The sequence below is a fragment of the Poecilia formosa genome, unplaced genomic scaffold (genome assembly GCF_000485575.1).
Source record: "Poecilia formosa unplaced genomic scaffold, Poecilia_formosa-5.1.2 Scaffold249, whole genome shotgun sequence".
Taxonomy (NCBI): domain Eukaryota; kingdom Metazoa; phylum Chordata; class Actinopteri; order Cyprinodontiformes; family Poeciliidae; genus Poecilia; species Poecilia formosa.
The window spans coordinates 143,872-148,003 of record NW_006800188.1 but is presented as its reverse complement, the minus strand read 5'-3'; the positions used below and the strand labels follow the sequence as shown (position 1 = coordinate 148,003).

General features: G+C 43.8%; 3 long non-coding RNA genes across 3 annotated transcripts in view; 2 read left to right on the top strand and 1 right to left on the bottom strand.

The window, feature by feature from the left end:
- LOC107838395 (uncharacterized) overlaps nt 1-2,009 on the top strand; it is a 6,879-nt gene extending 4,870 nt beyond the window's left edge. Inside the window, exon 2 of the long non-coding RNA XR_001664454.1 lies at nt 1,960-2,009. This is a non-coding gene — a long non-coding RNA (uncharacterized LOC107838395). The remainder of the gene's footprint in view (nt 1-1,959) is intronic.
- Nucleotides 1-2,051, bottom strand: part of LOC107838394 (uncharacterized) — a 7,446-nt gene extending 5,395 nt beyond the window's left edge. Inside the window, exon 1 of the long non-coding RNA XR_001664453.1 lies at nt 1,819-2,051. This is a non-coding gene — a long non-coding RNA (uncharacterized LOC107838394). The remainder of the gene's footprint in view (nt 1-1,818) is intronic.
- The window catches only part of LOC107838393 (uncharacterized), a 10,953-nt gene extending 7,718 nt beyond the window's left edge, over nt 1-3,235 (top strand). Inside the window, exon 3 of the long non-coding RNA XR_001664452.1 lies at nt 2,131-3,235. This is a non-coding gene — a long non-coding RNA (uncharacterized LOC107838393). The remainder of the gene's footprint in view (nt 1-2,130) is intronic.
- The last annotated feature ends 897 nt before the right edge of the window (nt 3,236-4,132 follow it).

Below are 4,132 nucleotides of genomic sequence, written 5' to 3'. Positions count from 1 at the left end.
TGGGAGTGCAGCGCTGCTGTGGACCTGTGGGCAAAGGCCGGCTCCTTGCAATTCCCATACTTGCCAGCAAGGGAGGTCCTCGACACGCAGCTAGTGCTGCACGGGGTGAGCCACCAGAGACGTGGCTCACCCTAGCCACCATCAAAGACACCATATGGACCTCCAGAAACTTGCTGGTAAGCAGGCGCAGGCAGATGCCCCCCTGTGGCTGTGATCCGAATAGCGGCAGCAAGGAGAAAAACATACAGAGCTACAGGTTGCACGCCAAGGACACAGCCACAAAGAAGAATCGCCTGCGCCTCTTTGGACGAAGGAGCCAGCGCTCCACAGACAGAGGTCCCAGCAGCAGCGGCCTGGCTCTCCGGGTGAGGCAGGCGGGAAGGAGCAAGGGGGGGGGAAGCCCCTCTGAGCACCATCGCTGTTTGGAAGGACGGGATGGCTCCAAACTTCAACAAGCTACGGGTACCGACTCAAGAATAGGGCCACCATAAGTCTCCTCCTCTACATGGTTGGCATCAAGCTCTACGCCAAGAGCGAGCGAGACATCGACTCACTGATCCGCACCACCAGGACCTACAGCACTGACATTGGGATGTCATTCGGACTAGAGAAGTGTGGTGGATGGTCACAAAGAGAGGGAAGGTCGTTCGCACAGAAGGGGTCTCACTTCCAGAAGGAACAATTGCAGACATAGAGCACAGTTACAAGTACCTGGGAATACCACAAGCAAATGCCAACCTCGATGAGGTCACAAGGAAAGGAGTCACAGCCAAATACCTCCAGCGAATAAGACAAGTCCTGAGAAGCCAGCTCAATGGCAAGAACAAGATCCATGCGATAAACAGCTATGCCTTACGAGTAATCAGATACCCTGCAGGAATAATTAGCTGGCCAAAGGAGGAGATAAACACAACGGATGTTAAGACTCGGAAACTACTAACCATGCATGGAGGGTTCCACCCCAAATCCAGCACCCTGACTAAACACGAGTCACAAGGAAGGTAAATAAGGCAGGTGTTTCCTTGAGTTTTCTAAATTGAGGGAACCAAACCTTTTTGGAATCCTAAAGACTTTTATCGGAAATAAAGGCCCCTCTTAGAGGCTTAAGAGGCAGAGTGACCACAAAGTTGATTTGTTGGATTCTGTGAAGACGTTTGCAGGTTAAAGAGGATATCCCACCCAATTCTAGAAGAATGGGTCTAAGTGGTTCCAGCACGCAACCTCCACCTCAGGGTGAATTGTTTGGAATTAAATGCTGAACATAAATCTTTTATTGATAAATTACAGGCCTTAATATGTTTAATTTTCCTTTTGTTTGTTTGAACAAATAAATGTAAAAAATTACTTAAAAGGATCAATCAATTAATTAATTTTATTTATAAGGGACCCTTTCTTGCTAAAAGCAGCTCTAAGTATCATGAAGTTGAGGTGAGGTGGGGAGGGAAAATGCAGACGAAGCCCAGGGTGTAGATGAATGATGATGAATATTTAATGTTGAGAAGCTCACAACTGTCCAGGAACTGGCAACACGGCAGAAACGGAGGCTAAGCTCATACCGGTAGCAACAGAGCAGCTGGAATTTATCACAGAATAGAGCTAACGTCGACTAATTGTACAGACTCTTAGGACTTAACAGTCCAACTGAGTAGACTGACTAAAAGTCAACAACAAACGACATACGACAAGTATCTGACAAAGAACAGGGACAACAGGTGGGCTTAAATACACAGAGGGCAATTAGGGAGACTAGACACACCTCGGAACAATCAAGACGGCACAGAGACTCAGAGGGGAAAACAGATCCAGATACAGAAAAACCTCAAAACTAAATACACAGAAAAACACAAATCCTCACACTAAGAGCTGTACGAACAATTAGCCCTCAGGTTTCTCTGACAAACTGTTCCACAAACAGGAGCCATAATACTGGATGGATAATAAATGACTATCACGTAAAAGGTTAAAATAAGATTCATAAATATAAATGTATATGTATAGAAAACAACAAGGAAAATGACAAAACAAACCCTAATCGCTTTCTATTTGCTCTTTCTCTTTCCCTCTGTCTGAGCCTCGTGGTGCATCTGACCTCTGACCTCAACTCCTCAAACCTGTCCTCCCATGGACCAGATGATGTCCCTCCTACAAAACCACCCGATGAAAATGATTGAGAAGATCTGGAGGATCAAGAAGACAAAAAAGACCTCCATCACCTCCAGGGGACAACTGTCAGTCTCCTGTTGGGCATTTGGACTGAAAACTGTGTGAGACTGAGCTTTAACAACCTCGGCTGGTCTGCTGTCCAGTATCAGCGTAGAGGAAGAAAAGCTAAACATGCTTCGGAGCTGTGAGAGAAGACGACTCTGAACTGTTGATGCTTGTTTCATCTGTGGACAACATGGACATTTCCTGAGGGACGATCTGGACAACCCAAAGATCCAACGCCAAAACCAGTTGGACTGACAGGAAGCCGGAGGAGAGAGACAGGGGAGGATTTCGCTGCAGCAACGCCAAGACCAAGTGGGGGAGAGGGGTGCAAAGGAAGGAACAACCTGAATCCACATCAACCACTGTGAAGGACGACCTGTCTGTAACGTCCATCTAGATCACGACTTTAAATTTGAAACAGCAACAGAGTGAGCAGCAAAACTTCACTCTACCAAGTATCAAGTACTTCAACTTTTGACACCAGAGAGGACAACGTCCAGAGCAACAGCTAGTTTAGATGTTTCTGAAAGGCTCTCCACTCAAAGGACTATTGCTGGTCCACTGGCGAGTGACCGAAGGGGAGAGTGAAGTTTTACACTTTTCTGACAAGAGGTAACAAATCCTCCTGAGCAGACAGACGATCCGTGTTCCTGCTTCTACGCTTTACCTACTTTCCAGATGGAAAATCTACGCTTTCTTGTTGGGTTTTGAACGGACACTTATCTATACTTTCCCTGCACTAATGCAATTGTTTTGTGGGGTTTCCTAGAAAAAACATGAAATTGGGTAGCTTAATTATGATCATTCATAGTTGTTTGACTCCTAAGGATGTTTAAGAGTTTAGAAAGTAATTCTTCTAGTCATAAGAGAAGTCAATTTAAAATTAACTTTAATGTGTGTAAAAGACTCGTGTTGTCTCTGCCTGGCAGAGCTTTCCATCCAGAATTGCTTCATGATTGATTGTCCTACGAGCTCTCTGTATTGTGCACAATTCATAAATAAACCTGATTGAGTGATTTTACCTGAATAGTGCTTGGTAAGAGTTTTTTTCCACAACAATGGACAAAAACATTAAAGGCTCTCAAGTAAAAGGCGTGGCAGTTTTAGCTAATGTTGGACCCAGGAGCCCATGCTAACATTAGCATATTAGCCTGCGAAGACTTTTATGCGTCATCTTTTTAAAGAAAAATTAACCTGTAACCATATATGCGAGTAGTAAAGGCATACATGACACATGAAAATATACTGAAGACGAATAGCTCACCTTGAAAGAAGCTCTGTTTCTTCCAATGGAAGCTTCCCGCACTTTACTGCGCATGCGCACCGCTGAGCTGAAGCATTCACTCCAGTGACAAAAATGGTCAAATCCAGTTTACTCAAAATAACGGAGTCTTGTATTTTTCTCAGGCCAAACATGTACATTACTCACATTACTTGAGTTGAATAAACAATTTAGTGAGACTTGAGTAAAGCATACAAACCTAATTTAAGTAAGAATGGGTATTGCATTTTACAGTGTTCTAGGTACAGCCAAGATACTGCGCAGAACCCTCAAGTATTTTTTAATTCAAGTGAATTCAATTGAATTCAATTCAGTTCAATTCAATTCAACTGAACAAGCAATGAGTAACAGAGAGGGCCAGAGATAGAGGTCTAATGATCCCAGTGTTCCGTAATCACCACTAGAGGGTGCAATCACCATACATTTTAAAAGCATATAGTTACGAAGGGAATGGGTGGCCTATTTATGATTTTTAAGGTTTTCAGATGATTGACACTTAATTTAGAGTGAGCAAAATCCAGTGCTTGTCATTTTGTTTTATGTACGTTAATGTTACTTCTTTAGTTGAACAGTTCTCTAGGCTTTCAGATTTCTTTTCTTTGAATGTTTCTGGATGTTCTCTCATCCTCACTTCAGTCCTTT